The 18,261-nt window shown below is 35.4% G+C and overlaps 1 protein-coding gene and 1 long non-coding RNA gene across 9 annotated transcripts in view; one reads left to right on the forward strand and one right to left on the reverse strand.

Moving 5' to 3' along the window:
- The window catches only part of DNM3 (dynamin 3), a 576,662-nt gene that overhangs the window by 252,856 nt on the left and 305,545 nt on the right, over positions 1–18,261 (reverse strand). The gene's annotated exons all lie outside the window — the stretch shown is intronic.
- LOC309635752 lies at positions 4,733–11,222 on the forward strand. Of its 3 annotated transcripts, none has more exons than XR_014248992.1 (3): positions 4,743–5,452; positions 7,620–7,694; positions 9,246–11,222. It is a non-coding gene; the product is annotated as an uncharacterized lncRNA (long non-coding RNA). The 3 variants fall into 3 exon arrangements; XR_014248993.1 differs by having other exon boundaries at positions 4,744–7,694; positions 9,246–9,362; positions 10,897–11,222; XR_014248991.1 differs by having other exon boundaries at positions 4,733–7,694.

Consider the following 18,261-nt stretch of genomic DNA (forward strand, 5'->3'; position numbering starts at 1 on the left):
GGTATTCTGGATAAAGCAGAAAGGTCTCTTCACACACACGTCTCCTTGTAGCCAATATGCTTCACTTGCACCCCTAGCCACAGAAAGGATACTTTTTCTACCCCTGCAAAAACGTGCTTTCTGAGTATTTATGTGATGCACATGCAGGTTTTCTTTCCCTTTTTGAAACCATGCATGCTTGTTTCTGAGTCGTACTAAGGAAATAAACTATTGGTGATGCCAAAAGACATCAGGAGTCAATATTCTAAAATTGTCAGTGACCCGAGTACACCATATTTCTCTTGTCCAAGTGAGCCAGTACTCATTTTAAAGTCTGATTGTAACGTGGAATTCAATAAGAGTCCATAGCACATAGCATTCAGATGACGCTCGTCAGCTTTTGGGGGCTGAAGCAGGCAGCAGACTGCATTCCTAGTACGCTCTCACTTAAAATCCGCCTGAAAAGGCCAGCACCAATTTTCCAACCCCTTTATCTTGCTTCCCCCTAAAGATTTCAAGACAGTACTTCAAATTTTACTGGAGTCATAAATCATATATTTACCTTCATGCAACTGGTTTTCAATAGAGCCAGAGTTTGTAAGGTTTGTCTGCCGGATGTATTATGTTACTGGAATATAGAAATGGCTGCTGTGCACGCCAGTGGTTAGTAAAACTCAAAGACGTAACATTATCTTTCTCAATTGATTTGAGGAAAGAATGTTCATAAAATATATACTGCTTTTGGTTAGGGGCTGATTTCTAAATAAACAGACTCAGCAATGGAAATTCTAGAGACGGGCAAAACAAAACATGCATTAGTAAATGTATGTTTTAAAATCAACTCTCTCACAATCTTTGCCTTTTTGCAAGCTTTTTGAAGACTGTAAAATCAGTTGCATTAAGCTTATGATTTATAGCTGTTCTAATTTAACTTCTTTTTCAGTTGTTGAAAGAAAATCTGTTAACTCTTCTGGACTATTTCTCCTCTATTTTACAGCCTCTGATGTTGCATCTCTGGCTAAGAAGGCACTTCTCTGCAGTGATCTGAAGGCAGCCATTTGTTTGAGAGTCAGGGAAGGAGAGAAAAGGGGAAAGCTTTGCTACAACAAATCTCCCAGTCCTTTCGGGCCCTGACAAAATAGGAAATGCTGGCAATTAGAAGACAGCATTGCCTCCAATTAAAAAAAAAAAAAAAGTGCTAATCCACACAACATAAAGCCAAACTAAGTGGGGCTATCTTCCCTAATTTGCAATGAACTGGGGTCAACTAGATTTTTATCTCAAATACAAACTGGGAAGGAGAAAACAACAAGAGAGGAAACACTACATCTTGGTTAGATCCTGCTTTTCACACAAGATGGTATGACCGATAGTTACACAGGATGCGTCCAGAAGATTAGAAGGCCAAAAATAAGCAAGGAAATATGGCTGGCCCAATGTTCACAACTATTTCTAAAAGAACAGTGCAATCTGATACATAACTGCAGTACACATATATGTTAAAATTGTACCATGTTTTCCATTTAAGATAAAAAATAAGACAGCTTTAATTCTTGAATTATTATCATGACAAATGTTTGATCAGAAAACACACGCATACTATGTAGCTTTTACTCATTCTTTGATAGTTTACTAAATGGCCTACTTTAGGCTAGTTAAAGAAAGTATAAAGACACCATTCCTACCTTCAATTAACACATTCTATTTGGGGGAAAAAAATCCAAATATGTGAAATAATAACAACATTTCAGTATAAAACTAAAAGAAGGCAGCAGATAATTGACAAGTTATTAACAGGAAATGTAAGTGCTATACAAATTCAGTAGAGGAAAAAATTTATCTATGTGGGCTGACAATATGCTTCTGAGCACAGGCCTTTGACTTAGAAAAATTTGAGTTCTTCCACTTACTGTAATTCCACGAAGCAATATGCTTAACCTCTCTGAGCCTCAATTTCACCACCAATAAAATGGGAATGATGGTAATATTTACCCCATAAGGTTATTATAAGAAATGGATACTTTGTATATGAAAGGATTTGGGCATCTATAAAGAAGCTATAAAATGACCATTGAGAAGGTGGTAAAAGGAATCACATCAAACTGTTACCATTAATTTGAAAAAGCAGAGAGGGTCAGGATGTTGGAGGGAAAGATTATTAACTTTTTCTTTACATACTTTCTATTATTTGAACTTTTATAATGCTCATGAACTAATCCTGTAACAAAAAAATTAAAGCTATATAAATACTATCTGAAGTACGCATACCTGGATGTCACAAAATATTCTAACTGTAAACACTAGTAACACTGTTCCTTTATAAATACATAGAAACGAGACTCAGTCCTGGTTTCAATTTGAGAATTTCTAAAATTATAAAAATTTGCCAAGCTTGGGAATGGTAACCAACTGAAACAGTGTTTCCTATCCATGACATTTTCAAAGAGAGCAAATTCTGTAGTCACCCAAAACCATCCATTGATTCAAACAATCACTTCGGTCAATATATTTTGAAATAATCAAGGTAAATAACATTAGTTCTCAAAGGCAAGTCTTTGTCATGTCTAACTTTGCTTTTTAGAGCCCATCACATTTTAGATATTTAACTGGTAATTTTACAGACACAGAAAAGTCCTTAGGCCATTTCCAAGTGAATGCCAAGGGCTTTCCATAAAGGCATGGCAGACTTTTTAGATTGAACTTGATCACAGATTAGCATTCCTAACATTAGAAGTAAGTGTGAGCTCTTTGAGGGCAGGAATCATATCTTTTTCACCTTAATGTCCGTCCCTGGCCTTGTGACTAGCCCATGAGCAGGCAAGAATAAATATTTGTTGAACTATTTGGAAGAAAGATAACTCCAAAACATTTTCCTCACTTGGAAGCCCAATGAGATGGGCATATATGCTAAGGGGAACACCACCTTTACAGTTGTTTCTGTAGGAAAATCACTTAAAATGCTTCAAAAACAGTAAAGGTAAGTATAAAATTGAGTTCCTTGAATAAAATGTCATAAAAACCCCTATTTGAGAAACAGATCTCTCCTATATTTGAAAAAGTATAGATGTGTGAACTAAGATGAAATCATGGAGCAGGCTGATCAGAATCACCTTTCATCTGCCTTACAAAAATTCCCAAGGCATGTTTCATCAATATAAATAGAAGAGGGCAGAGGAAAGGCTTTCACTATTTGTGGCAGGAACAAGCCCACACCTGGAATGCTGGATTCCTGGCTGACTATTGTCCCACTGGCTCATGGCTCCTCTGTGATGATTCCTGAATAAACATATAGATACTCAAAAAAGACAGAGTTGGTATCCACATGTAATAAGACTATTAGGTAGTATATAGTCACACTTGCATATTTCCAGTATTATGTAATACCGTAAAGCAGTGACAGGGAAAAAAGGAGTTGAGGCACACTGGGCTTGCTCAACCACTATGGAATAGGCCCTGAAAACACAAGTATGGAGGCAGAAGTACAGTGATATCAAGTAATTCTTCTGAATTTCCATTGATGATTTAAATCTCTCTATGAATGATATACCTAATGCTAATCTCTTAGTTCCATCCTAAACTGCTGGGTAATTCATTTTTATCTTATTTAATCTTCCTCCCCAGGTGAGCAGGGCTTATAATAACTTTTGAACACTTTAATAGTATGTTAATTCAAAAGAAGACATTTAATGAAAAGCAAATGCTTTAAGACACTTCTCACTTGAAGCCTTTTGAAATATTCAGCCCAACACATTTTAAAGAGAGAGATCTTTCTGCTTCTAAAAAGTATTGCAGAAGGTCAGTAGAAATGAATTGCTTTGGCTGTTAATTCTTTAAAGAATTCTAAGTTTCTTAGTTTGGCTACTCAAATTAAATTTGGAAGCTACCTAGAAATTTTTTCACATTTTGATCTCTAGAAGGGCTATTAATCAAGCTCTTGTTTGAGGCAACTCGAACTTCAGTCAGAATACTATTGAGGGGAAGTCAGAGAGCTGTATAATCAGAATATGCAACAGTATATATAATTGAAAACATCACCAAAAGAAGAAAAGTAGATGCCAGCAGACTGGCATCTATGTTATAACATGTTGTCAAGCAGTGCTTGGCAAATTTCAACAGATTTAATTAACCAGCGATGAAACTAAGCAGTAGAATACCATTAAAACAAAAGTATTAACACAGAATCAGGAATTACCAGTGAAAAACGGTGCTGCACCTAGTAGCATGGATCTACCAGAGGCAATTTGTTAGGAGACCAGAGTCATTATTTCATAGTGGAGGCTTGAAATCAAAACTTTTAAGTTTCTTTAGGTCAAGCTATAGCACAGCATTCAGAGAGCCAGCCAAAATAGCTGAGGAAGGCCACATGTGGAACTAATTACTCATGGAGAGGCCATGACAAAGAACATTTCTCCAGACTTTTCATGGGGGCTTCACTTTCAGGAAGTTGCTATAATTACTGTTCAAGTCTAGATCAGCCTGCAAGCCGCTGACAGATCCAACAGACAGGAGGAGGAGGGAAAGAGAGAGAGAGAGAGAGAGAGAGAAAAAAAAAAAAAAAAATGAACTTATCTGCCCTTTCTGACGAGTGAATTACCAGAAAATAAAGTACCACAGGAAAGCTCAAAAAAGGTTTCCAAATGAGCTCTGGCTTCCAGAGTTCAACTTTCTGTTTACTTTTTTATCTACCCTCTATCTTCAAATTACTTTTCTAGCCTGGATCGGACAGCAAATTTGTACTTCTACACTAACTCACTTTCAGTTGGCCACAGCAGAACTGTACATCTCGACTCTTTTTTTTCAGCTTTTCCATACTGGGGCCCACTTCCTGCCCAGTTGAGGAAAAAAATCTGGCCTGAAGATGAAATGACTGCTTAACATTACACTAAAACATCTGGTACCATTTTATGCACAGACCCATGTCTGAGAGCAGGCGATTCTAGCGGTCTCTCCAGCGGCACAGCGCATACCCAAACCTCCCCAGGGTGACATCATCCCATATATGGACTCTTCAGCCCAGCCCTCCCCCTTTTCCTGGTCCTAAATTCATTGCCAGTTCCCCAGTCTGCAGCAAATGTGCCACGTCAAGACTGGAAATCACAGCCCTTGAGTCTCAGTCGGGGCAGCAGAATTCAGGGGGGGAAGCCGAATGCAGCCCCTTTTTCCCAAAGACCGGAGAGGATTTTAAGTACATAGATGGAAGCTTCTGGAGATCCTGCTCCGTCGCCCCAGTGTTCAGACTACCTGTTCAGGACAATGCCGTTGTACAGTAGTCTGCACATTGGTTAGACTGGGCAAGGGAGAGCAACGCCATGGACAGCTGGGGACAAAAGTTGCTGTTTCCGAGGAGAAGACATTTGTTTGCTCCTTTTTTGAATCTCATATCCAGTGTTTTTCTTCACAGGTTTTGCACAGTAGGGACCAGGAAGCCCTCGGGACACTGCCGAGAAAGGACTGCTCGAGGGAAGACCTGTGGGTAAGGCCTTCTTGACTGCTCACCTGGGCTATGACCAGGAGAGCCTAGGTGGGGAGCCAATGATTTGCTTTCACATGTGAGAGAAACTGAGGTATCTGCATGACAGATAGGTCTGCATTTAATTTTAAAAGAGCAACAATGTGTGGTACATAGTGATTTACTAGATGTTATTCAATTTCTGAAGACTTTAACTATTTTCTTAAGTTTAAAGGTTTTCCCACTTCAAAATGAAATATGAAACACACCCCAAACACTTAAGAATAATTTAATGAGGCTGGTTTTGAATTGTTGAAATTGATAATCCAGAGACCTAAAAACTTATTCGAATGAGGGCTGTAGTATAACTTTTAGCATCCCAGGATTGAATCCATTTTGCCCCAAAGTAAAGAATACTTGCTATTATTAAAATGCTATATGAACAGTGCTTTTCTTAAATTTTATATAATATAAACATCAGAAATAATAGTATCTAACAATAAAAGAAGAGGTTGCCAAGTTTTTGCCTACCAGACAATGCAGATGGGACTGGTCCAGAAAAGAGCACCAACCCAGAACTTATTGAGTCAGCAACCAAATAAATCGGAGAATAAAAACCTCTATGTTCAGATATCACAATGTATATCTCTGTATTGCATTTTTTAAAAAATCCAAGAATGGTTGATAACTGCTGGTCAGCTGAGCCCTCGTGGCTATATTTTACAACGCTTCTACTTCTCTGAGCACTTAAAATGATAAGGTACTTTGTCTAGAAACCCACTGATAAAAAAGGAATTTGTAAACGAAAGCAAAGTTTTCTTTGGTCAGTTTCCAGCTGTCCTGGGGGTGAAGGAGGGTGGGAGAGGGGGAGGAAGGTGGGAGGGAGGAAAACCCTCAAGCTGAATGAAATCCCAATAGAGAGAATAATAGAGAAAGTCTGGGTTGCAATACGATCCATGCTGAACTTTAGAGATGGGTTCCTTAAAGAACGTTCTGGAAAAAAATGTTACTGCCTCAACCCCCATTTATATCTACCCCCAAACAATTCTATATAATGAAAACATCTGTTCTTTAGGCTTTTGTGTGAATCTAACCCCTTTTGTCCTCCTTTAAATTCTGTAAAGTTACATTGGTTCCTTAACAAATCCTTTTCTAAATCATACATTTTGCAACAATTCAAACATTGTCACAAGTTCTCTTTGGCAAAACGTTTTATTACCAAAGATTCCCCAAGTTATCTTTGGTCAAAACAATTTATTTTAAAAATCACCCCTTTGATCATTCCAAAACTGGTACAGAAGTTTTCTCTTTTATTCATGGTTTTTAGTTAAAATATAAAAAGCAAGGATTTATTTTAGCTATTTTCTCCAGTTAGATGATACAATAGTGTCATCCTTTTTTTTTTTCTTCTATTGTATCTTGGAGGCTTCCAGATTAATTATTTTTAATAAAACAAGTAAGATTTTAAAACTCTATATAGTTTTTTTTACATAGGAGAATTGAAAAAAAAAATCTATTAGGTAACTTTATGGGAGCTTATTTTTTTAAGAAATATATTTTTACTAATTGATATAGTTACTAAAGAAGATAGCTATAAGGTACTCTGGCAATATTTAAGATTTCTCAAATTTGAGGGGTTTGTTTGTTTGTTTTTTTACTCCATAGAAATAACTGAATTTCCTAACTTGCTTTAATTTCATGTTTATTTAATTTAAATGTCTTTCTTCATATTAAGTGGTCTTTTTGTTTTAATGAAACAAACCCTGCTGGTTCCTCACCTATTTTCTCCCTCAGGATTACTTTTAGTCTGGAGACAGAGGGGACCTAATGGTGTCCTTGGCATAAGTACAGGAGTAGGAACATAAGAATTAATTTGCAAAAGGGATAGCCGAGGAGCCCCTGCACGTGCTCAGTGAGCTCTGGCAACCCATTTTTAATGCAAACTTTTAACAAATGGGAAGGAATAGTACGTCTTTTTAAATTGCATGAACTAAGTTAAAAATCAAAAGTAAAAGCTCACTTTATAAACCACTGCTGACTGAAGGAAGGATGGTAGTTTATGCGCTGGTATACATACTAACATGTATACATACACATATCGTAAAATAACCTTATCTATTTCCAGGGTAATTAGAATAATGTTTAACTTTCTTTTGATATTACTTTGTAAGGAAATATACAAATGTTTTAGGGATCATGGGATCTATTCCAGAGGAAACTAACCAACAATGAACAACTTCTACTAAAACTACCCCTGGATGTGATGGTAAGTGTAAGTATTAAAATTAAATATTGTACATCGTCAGAAAGAGAAAATTGCAAGGCCTGTCCAAACTGTACTTCATAGAAACTTAGTAGTTATTTTGCATTTTAGCGCATGGTGATTGATAAGTTAGACTAGGTACTGAGTTAAAAGGAAAATTTTTTGCGCTAAGAGAAGGAAATTCAGAGCCTTAGCTTCAACACCATCATTTCTTAATTGGAAAAGGATCAACATAAAACAGTTTATTTACATTTTCAACTCCCACTGCTTTTTTAAGCCATAGATCTGAAAACCAAAGAAAATTTATTTACAGTGGGACAAAATTTCACACTGATCACTTTCTTGCAATTAGTTAATAGGTTTAATGTCCTTCCTGCTTGGTATTTGAGTTTTCGGCCAAGATAATGTGTTTATATTTTTTAAAAACCAAAATATACTATCTACCCCCACCTCTCACCCTACAGACCACCCAAGTTTTTCACTTTGTGGGAAAGAGTTCAGGCACAAAACTCCTAATGAAGGAATTTTCTCCCCCCACCCCCTTTTTTTTTCCCGGTTGAAGTCTTAAAGCTGTTATAGGACATAAAAAGAAAATACAACTTGGTAATGTAGAAAAGTTCACTCACCCACCAGAGTCCATCCTTACTAAAGAGAAGCCAAAGCTTTTGACTACTCTGCAAGAGGTTTGCTCTTTAAAAACAACCCATTTTCCTCTTCTCTGAGGAGACTATCCCACCCATCTCAATAATGTCTAAATAATAGCTAAGAGACCATCACTCATAAATCCCAGCTTAAAATAACTAGAAGTCAGGATTTAACCTAAGAAAAGACAGGAAATTCCTGAGTAAAGATTGAAACTTTCTTACTTGGTTTCTTCTACCTTTTTAACCTCGGTGTGCTACAAATTATTTAGGTAGAAATATTTATCAATTTTTTGAAGATCTCTTATTAAGAATTTTTATCAGTTTTAATAAATAGAGATAAAGAAGTAAATTAAGGAAAATAATTAAATCTTAATTTTGAATTTCCTGACTTACTGTGACAGCCAGTTTTCTGGAGTTTCTTTGGTTTAATTTTGCTGTAGAAGACTTAGAATATGATTCTATTTTTGCATTTCTTTCTTAAGATAATAAACAAAAGACAAAAAGGAGGCGTAATAACCATATTAAAAATTACATGGTATGATAATAATATAAATAGCTTTTTTATATTTTACCTAGTATATTAAGTGATAATGAATTAATATTTACTGTACAGTTTAGAAGACAGAAAAAAATCTTAAATGTTTTTTCAGTCTTCCATCAGGTTCAACATAACCAAAAAGTGTGCATATGCCACATACTTACTAAAATTGTGTTTTTAAAATCTACTAGAAACATAAATTGTCCAAAAGTCTTATGAGTAGAATAAAATCATTTCTCAGCAAGATTTTTTTCCCCCTGAAAAACAGTTATGGTTTTTCAGGCTCAAATACATTGGGTATCTTGGTTTAATAGAACTGCTTCATATTAAAGGATAACATGAACTCACAAATATTTCTTTCTATTTTTTCAGGTTGCATGCATCATTCCTTTAATTGAGCAGAGTTAACTGGATCAAATTATTTATGGGAAAGAGAGGGAAAGCTATACAGAATTACAGTAATTTTATATTTCCACCAATATACTCTTTGTAAGTGAATCACTCCATAAATATTTTCTGTTGCACTGAATGCAGCAACAATAACAAAATAGTTTCTTAAGGTATTTGTTTTTGCATACTCTGGCCTTGTAATTATTTAAATAGCAGCCAAGTTTAGTGATGTTTTTGATTCTGTCAAGAAAAAAAAATAAGTCCTCTACTCAGAAGTGATGACCAGAAACAGAATCTGACATTTATTTTTTGAAATTAAATAAATAAATGGAAAGTTGCACTTATCAACTCTTTGTTAAAACTGTACCATATCTAATCACTGCATAAAAGTTCAGATGTGTAGAATACTGTCATTTTTTCAGTCTCTAAAAACTATTTTGCTCTCCATAAACTTTCTATTTGCTATTTTCTCAGAATTTTACAATTAAAGGGAAATAACAAACTACTTGTTTTCCTTAAAATTCTTTGAAAAAATCCCTAAGTACACATTCCTTGGACAATAAGGTTTTGTTTTGTTTTTTAAAATTCTATTTATTGGAATTTTGACTATCTGAATATTTTATTTTTTAAAGAGCAGGGGAATTTGTTAAATACCTCTACGGAAGTGAACTGATCATTTATATTAAAATAACCAATAGAATTATTCTCAAGTCACCAGAATTAAATTTTCTAATTGTATATTTAACACCATTAATTCTTTCTTATATGAATTTTAAGGAAATTTTCCGAAGTGTCTGGTTTTACTTTTTAGATACGAAATGAAGTTTCCTTTTCTGTGTATAAGGTATTATTTTCTAACTGCACTGCACTAACAATGTCCAATACACATTGTGAGCATCACTGTGGGTAACAACTTTTTAGTTTATACCCTTTTGATTCATGGCACAGCCCTGTAGTTAATTAAGAGGAGGAAAACTTAAGCTCACAACTGCTTTTTATTTGGTTTTCACATCCATACTTTAAAACTTTGCATTAAAAAAAAAATGAGAAATTTAAATAAGTTCCTGTTGCTTAAAAAAATATTAATAAAAATACATCCCCTTGTCAAAATCCCACTAACAAAGCATCAGATACCAAAGTCCGTGTGTTGCATTGTCGAATACATTAGGCTCATTAATTATTTTGAAAATGGCTGCCATTTCCATGTAAATGACAAGTTTCTTTTTCATGGGCAAGATTATGGTACTTACCTATTACAAGAAGCATGTATAAATAGTCTTTATCTTTAACTTCAGTTTTAAAATATGCAGAGTTTTGTGAAGAGGAAAAACATCTGGTTCAATTACTCTGAACTCTGACTGCATGTGGGCCAGTAGTAATATGAGCTGGATTTAAGAATAAACCTTGTGTTTAGTCTTTTTTGTTGTTGTTTTACCCTTAAAATTTCAATGTGAGTTTTCTGCTCTGTCAATTACCCATGTTAGCACATTTGCAATGAATGTATAAGTGCACTTTCTGAATAAAGTCAAAAGTCTAACTTGTTTTTAGTTCCATAATGTTTTAATGTTTAATTCTATTGTGTGTTTTTCTCCCTTTCCCCTGACCCTCCAAAATCACCAAATCTGGAAAACAGACTGATTGTATCTGCCCATGAGCAAAGGAAACCTGAAGGAACCAAGGGCCTGGCTGGACGGAGTTGTCATGTGTCTGCCTGTCTACACTTGCTGTGCAGAACATCCGCTCACCTGTACAGCAGGCACAGACAGGCAGTCACATGACAACCCAGCCTGAATGACAACCAGCCATTGAAAGAAAGCAGCCCTCACACCATAGCATCTACACCAAGAGCTACAACCAAAATGAGGGGCGCGGGGGCCTGGGGTTTTAATTTGTTGGTTTCTTAACTCTTATGTATTATTATTATTTTTGATTCAAATATTGAAACCCACCAAAAGTAAAGTGAGTGGTGCTTATGAAATATAATAAAACCCATTTCTGAAAATGTTCCTGTGCTTTCTATAGTTCTCTTTTCCTAATCGTTGTCAGCAAATTACTACCCTTGACATTTATTGCACACAGCTTTTGAGCAGCACCCCCAAAATGAACGTAACAAAACAATATAACCTCAGTCTGATGTTTGACAGAATAAGTGATTCTAACAATTCTACTCCAAAAACTAAGCTTAGTTTTCTATATCACCATGACTTTTTAAGACACAGAGAGCAAGAAAAGAAAAAGAGTGAAGAGATAATATTCCAGGGGATAATGTATTTTGAGTTAACAAACTCTGCCAGTTTGGGCCTGGGTAAAACACAGTGAAAAGAGTATTTATTTCCAACATAATTTTCAAATGTATTAAAATATTTGCCTCTCTTCTTTTGATATATACAAAGCTGAAATTGAAGCTTTGATAGTTCCAAATGTCATGATGTACATGATTTATTACTGTCATCATTAAATTAAGAAATTAAGAAGGAAGTACAGTTCTAAGGGTGGAATTTACAGGGCCAATGCATTCACTTGGAATACATGCTCCCATTCACTGTAAACTTTCAAACTCCTGAAATGTTCAGGCAATTCAATTATTTTCAAAAAGAACAAGGAAAGCTATTAATGGATATGCAGTGTATAATTTTGCCATATCTTTTGAAGATATGTCAAAACTTCAGTTTATACACTGTGAACTAGAGTGAAATGATCAGGGTTGGCTTGTTTATATGAATATTTCAAATATTCAAGGGTAAAAGGTGGGGAGATGGGTTAAAATTTAAAATTTGTCAACTTTCATTTGGTTCACTAACATGTCTTAACTTCAGTATTTAAAATTAATTTTCATCTTTCTTAGAAAGATTCTGGTCAAACTTTAAAACATGTTGCACAAGGCTACCCAAAATTTTTGCTTTTTTTAATCTAACTAAACATTTCAAGTATATATTTTGGATTAAAGCAAATTATTTTTATTCAGATATTTCATTTTTAAAATGAAAGATTTAGTCATAAGGATAAAAGCTGCCCGAGGTTCAAAATTTTTATTATTATTTGATATTTTACCAAACCTGACACCATAGTTTCTTAAAAACAACAACAAAAACAAAAAGAGCGATTGGGTAAAACTAATAAGTAAAAATATGATTAAGGCTAAATTCTTGCATTTACAATCTGGCCTAAGGAAATACGACATCTGCTAAAACATGCTACTGTAAAACACATTGTGCAATGAAGGTTTTACCTTAAAGAAGAGTCCCATGACTAGCAAATAAAGTCCTAAACAATAGTTCACAAAATGTAAAATATAAACAGGAAGACAATATAAAAATGTCTCACAATATTTGCATAGAATCACCCAGTTGTAAATGCATATAACCTGTAGCAAACGCCTCCGACAGGAGTCCACATGTGGATCATCCTACTGGACCCTGCAATGCAGTGCCAGGACAGTGCTTGAGAGCTCTCTGGCTGACACGATAGCTGGGTCATAACATAAAGGAGACTGTTCCATTCCACCAAACTCCAAAGGGAGAGCTAAGGAGGCCAGGCCAGCGCAGTTATCCTGTAGTGAACCACTCCAGGATGACGTTTCAAATAATTTTCCCTTAAAACATGAGGTTAACATATTGGTATTACATTTTTTTTTTACTTAGCTTGAAAGAATGTCATATATATATGTATGTATGTATATATATATATATATATATATATATACATATATATATATAAATTCATTAAATGAGGTACATTTAAAAATTTTACTCTTCCAGGAAACGGTAATATAAAGGGTAATATTTTTCTTCCAATATAAACTTTTGAGTACAACAAATAATACATATGAGGGAATGGGTGTGGGTTTATAAGTATTTTTAATAAATTTGAAATAGCATTTACCATTATGGTTTGTTGAATATATTTTTTCAAAATTATAAACCTTTGGATAATTCCAGAACTTGGAAATGTTTACATGAAATAATCCCACATTAAAAAGCATAATATAAGATAGCTTATGTATATGAAAAAGCACATGCACAACTATGATCATGAAGAATTTAAAGTAATATAAATGTTTTAAAGTTTAATATTTATTGTGACTTTTTTAAAATAAAAAATATCTAAATTTTGGCTAACTAAAACAACTCAGCAAGGAGTGTGACTAGTGTTCACAGGGTCAATCCTGACCTCATCACAGGGAGCGTGCGGACCTAGCAGGAAACAGAATCTTGAAAGTCTAAGTGCAAATGGAAAGAGCTGAAGATTTCTATAACTTCTCCGTCTCACAACTTTTGTCATCCAGGGACATAGCTGTCACTCCGCTTCCTATTACCAAAGTTACATGTGTCATCTGTTACAGTTACATAATAAAAACAATACTAAGTAAATATCCCTATAAGGGAATTATATAATCTCCTTATCAAGCTTTCCAAACACATCAACCCACAAAAATGAGGCCTGTAATTTTTTGAGTCCAAAGAATGTCCTTATTTCAATGCAGATTTTGGATTTTCTTCAATACTGTAAGGTTAGTACATTTCCACTGGAAATGCTTCTGTTGAATTACCCTACTTTCCTAGGAGTATTCCATTATGATTTTAATCTTCATGTTGGACTACCTAAATGGAATAAATATTGGCTATGTACTATCATTATTTATAAACTAGCAATCCCTTTTTTTTCAGAGATTTCAACTACCATTTACACATTTCTCATTGATACTAAGAAAAATAAGACTCTTTTCTCCTTGAATCAGAATATTCTATTCTTTTAAATTTTTTATTTTGGAATAATTTAAATAAAAGTCATCACATTTTTTTTTCAAATCTGATTTTAAAGATTAATGTAAAACTATCTAAATCCAAAATCTTTTTGAAATGATAGTTTCTATTTTATTCCAATGCCTTCCCCTTTTCTAAATCCCTCCAAAGTACTGTGCAACAGGGAGATCAGCTTGTGCTTTGTGACCACTTAGAGGGGTGGGAGGGAGGCTCAAGAGGGAGGGGATAGGGGGATACATGTATACATATAGCTGATTCACTTTGTTATACAGCAGAAACTAACACAACATTGTAAAGCAATTATACTCCAATAAAGATGTAAAAAAAAAAAAAAAGAACTGTGCAAAATATATTTATAATGTATGAAAATGACACTGGGAAATTTATTTTCTGCTTAAATTATCTTCAATCCAGGAAGTTATATAGTCAGAGGGAAAAAAAAAATCTATTAACCTTCAATGATGAAACTTAAGAAAATTTTAAGACAATCTACATCTAAGGGTAATTTTACCCTGTAATTCAATAATTTGGTTTAGCCACTTGTGATACCAGGACATGATGAATTACTATGCTGCACTTAATTATTTATTTGCTCAATCACATCTTCACTCGGCCAATATTTACTTAGCACCACCTCTCAGCGCCATGTCTACTGGTGGTAGAACATGGAACAAGACAGTGGCTCCTGGTCTCAAGAAGCTTACAGTTCAGCAGGAACTTAAAAGCATTCAACCAATACTTAGCACGTGTGATGAGTTTTGTCAATTTTCACTTTTAAAAAATCTCTTAAATTCATCCATTTCTATCAATTTCCCTCAACCCATCCAGCCCAAGCTGGATTATCTCTTATGTATACTACAGCAATAGCTTTCTACAACTCCCCAATTCAGTTTTGTCCTCCTCCAATCTACTCTCTACAAAGCAATCACAAATATCTATAAAAATTTCAAATCCTATTATGTGACTCTTCCGCTTAAAAACTTCAAAGCCTTCTCATCATTCTTTGGATCAAAATCCTTAATCTTTATAGAGTCCTTTTCTCTCTTTGTTCCAGTCACAGTGGCCTAAATTCAGTTTCTTATATTCATCAGGCTCTATCTTGCCTTAGGCATTAACACAAACCTTCTCTGACCACTCAGTTTAATGTCCCCCCCATGCTGTGATTCCCATCCCAGATACTCCTTAAGTCAAACACATCACTGGATTTATCTTATTCACAGTTTGTAATCTGAATCTCATAGGTGTTCCTGACTGTTTATGTTTTCTTTATCAGGAAATATCCTTCATAAGGGTGGGTACCTTGCTAACCACTTTATCCTTAGTGATTAGGATAGTGTCTGGTTCATAACAGGTGCTCAGAATATATTTGTTGGGAAATGTTCAGGTGATTAAGAGCACAGCACTGGTACTTAGTAGCTGGCTGAATTAGTCTCTTTGAGTCTCAATCTTCATTTCTAAAATGGAGAATGTAAATAAAGTATTGACTTAGTTCAGTGCCTGATAAACTTTATTATAAATAATAAATGTTAACCATCGTCATGATGATCTTCATCAAGATCATCATTCAGATTGAAAGCTGGCCTTCATGAGCTTAAGCAGGTAGAATGAATAGCAGAGATATTTTTTACAACCACAATTACTTTAGAACTAGGGAGCATCTTGTTAACTGAAAGTCCATTTGGCTTGGTTGAGCATTTTGACTAATTTGGATATACAAAGGTGAGCCTGAAACGAAGGCTGGACTAGATGCTAAGAAGAGCTGAGTGGATGTACATAAAAGAATGAGGAAACACCTTGAGTTTGGGGCAATCCAGACTGACAGCACTGAGGGGAGAGATGTGAAGGGGAAGAGAAAGAGAGAAGCTAATGTACTCTCCTTGGGCTGCCAGCACAAGGCTAGAGCTGCCAGTGACACACCCAAGTAGGGTGTCCACTAGTTAAAAACTGCTGTGCAGAGGGTTATCTAATATGCTATTTGAGGTTGTTTGAATTGCTGTATTGCTTCCTCAAATCCTTAGTAAATATAAGTACTACAAATATCTTTATATTATTATTTTGATAGAAATCAAAGGAGCTGAGTATCATTTATCCAAGATCCCAAGGGATATATGTGGACACACAATCCTGCATGTCCAAGCTCTGTCCTCACCCCCATACACAGCTCCCCCTTGACTTGGGGTATGCACAATGACAGAATGCTCTGGAGAGGATGGACCCAGGAAGAGGTCTATGCAATTCCTAGAAATGCATTCAGAGCCACTCTTGTACAGAATTTCAGAGTCTGGGGTACTGGAGTATGATTTGGAAGGACAGCCAGGTTTGGGTAAATCCCCTTGGTGATTGGTTATAAACTATCTAACCCTGTACAAGATGGTCTATTTCTTTTCGTGTTGCAGAAAGCCCCAATTTTTGAGTAATGCTAAAGGATAACATATAGTCAAGTACATAGATTAATTATGTTTTCCATAACCACTTTGTATTATATAGATTCTCTGAAGATAACACATGGAAATAACACTGCCTGGGACACAGGTGGAAACCTTTCTATTAAGATCATCTGTCAGTAACATTACAAATAACTTTATTGTAAAGTAGAATAATGGTTCAAAACATGAGGTCCACAGATGTCTGAGCGTGTTCACGAACCCATCTAAGATTTAAGGGTAGGGAGGATAGTTATATTAAGGATGGGGAGAAAGCAGGAAAAATGCTGGGGACCTACTATTACCATCATGCCAACTCTAGCTTAAAATTATTACACAGGGTTATCATGCTATTGCCTCTGCCAGTTTGGATAGGAAATCACATAGTTTGATATTATCATCTCTAACCCATAGGCTGGAGAGGAGGCAGCATGGAAAAGTCCCACTGAAGGAATAGGATCTGAGTTCCATTTTACTGTCTGAATCTTACCATTCTCTGCTGAAAAATCCCAGATTCCATACATCCTATCTCACAAAATGAAATGACCAAATTGGAAATAAGAAGACATGTGAGTGAAAGAATGACATTATTGTAGGAGGGCATAGTATTACTTGAGATGACAAGAATAAATATATAAATGTGATGCCTAAAAGTTTATAAATGCACTTGTTAATATATGATTTCTTAGAGTCCTACAAACTCCCTTTGAGGTGATTTGGTCAGCAACAGTTCCCATTTGATAAGCTAAAACCGAGGCTCAGAGAAGTCTGACTTGTTCCAACACTGGCAGTTAGTCATAGCAAATTCACATCCTCCAGCACCTTACCCTTTTCATTGCACCAAGCATATGGTCTACAGGGTCTTTTGTTCAATTAATCGCATCCTGAAAACAGTTTGAACCATTGTTCTTTAATCACAAATACATTTCATAAGTCATTTATATTTATTACAAACCTGTCAAAAGTTAAATAAAACCATATCTATTCATATGCCATAATATGCTACTTATTCAACAGCCAATTAGATTATAATGAAAACATACCAGTCTAATTACACAAGAAAGCAGGAAGATGAAAGAACATAGAAACAAATAACAATTCTCTATGAAAATTTGAATATAAATTATTAAATAAATGATAAATCTATAACTAAATAATATTTATGGTGTCACACTTGCTTGACTAAGAGAGATAAATTGCCATGTAACAGGATTTCCAAAGTGTGTAGATGCTGATGTGACAGATACCATGGGAACAAAGTACAAGCACTCAACTTACCAACAAACTGACTCCAAAAGTTGGGTAAGAACTCATGTTTATTTTCACAAAGGAAAATTCTAAATTTGGGGTTTTCAAGGCTGCCCACAGAAGCATCTTTAATCCATATCCAGAAGCATAGTTAAACTATGACAGCAAGGCATGTATGAAATCTAAGTATCATTTAAAACACTGCTAATAAAGGATGGGTATTCAGGGTACAAATTCAAGAGGCCAGAGACAGATCACTACCTCTAAGCCCCACCCTCCTGACATTTCTCCTGACCTCCTTTCCCCATACCCTCCCTTCCAGCCTTGGCTCCCAGCAGACACTAATAACTATTAGTTGAATACTGGTAAAGAGCAAGGAACAGTGCTGACCCCTCCCTTCTGCCCTGCCAGCAGGCTCAGAGGTGGTCTATGGTGGTAGGAAGTGCTGGCAATAGAAATGGAGCAGGATGGTGAACCAGAGTGGTGGTTACCAAAGGGTGGTAAGGTGGGGATGAATGAGGATGGCTTCGGGGAGTAAAGGCTCTGCCCCACTGACACATACTT

The sequence above is a fragment of the Balaenoptera borealis genome (genome assembly GCF_965194805.1).
Source record: "Balaenoptera borealis genome assembly, chromosome: 1".
In the NCBI taxonomy this organism is placed as follows: Eukaryota; Metazoa; Chordata; class Mammalia; order Artiodactyla; family Balaenopteridae; genus Balaenoptera; species Balaenoptera borealis.